Source organism: Hyposmocoma kahamanoa, unplaced genomic scaffold (assembly GCF_003589595.1).
Source record: "Hyposmocoma kahamanoa isolate Upper Pololo Valley unplaced genomic scaffold, ASM358959v1 64, whole genome shotgun sequence".
Taxonomy (NCBI): Eukaryota; Metazoa; Arthropoda; class Insecta; order Lepidoptera; family Cosmopterigidae; genus Hyposmocoma; species Hyposmocoma kahamanoa.
In genome coordinates, this window is record NW_020653852.1 from 263,686 (window position 1) to 264,277 (window position 592).

Here is a 592-nt window from a genome sequence, read left to right on the forward strand (position 1 = left end):
TCACGCCCCCAGGAGCACCGGTGTAGATCAGCTTGTAGCCATTCCCAATGAGCCGGGATCTGCTGCCTTTCCACCGAGTCTCCTGCAGGAACGCCACGGCGACCCTCCGCCTGGAAAGCACGTCTGCTAGCTCCCTCGCGCGTCCAGTCAGCGTGCCAATGTTCCACGTGGCAAAGCGGAGCTTCCTGTGATGGGTAGGGGCTCGCCTCTTTAACCGTGCCCACCCTTGACACGGTAGCCCTAGTCCACTTGCCACAGAAGTCGGGCGAGGCTCCTGCGCGCCGTTTTGCGGCGGCGCCCTATCCCTATGCCATATCCTTCTGTTGACTTCCATAAGTTGATGTGGCGGTGTTGGTTTTTACGGGAGCGACTGCCGTCTGACCTCCCAACCCCCGAAAGGGAAAACCCCTCGCTAGAGCCTCGTCCGTCTATCAGCAGGCGCACCACTTGCAGGTGAGGTTAGCTTGGGCTCCAAGATGTAGGTGGAGCCCCCAAAACGCCCCAACGAGTAAATAAACAAGTAAATAAACGAATAAATAAAAGAATAAATAAACGAATAAATAAAGGAATAAATAAACGAATAAATAAAGGA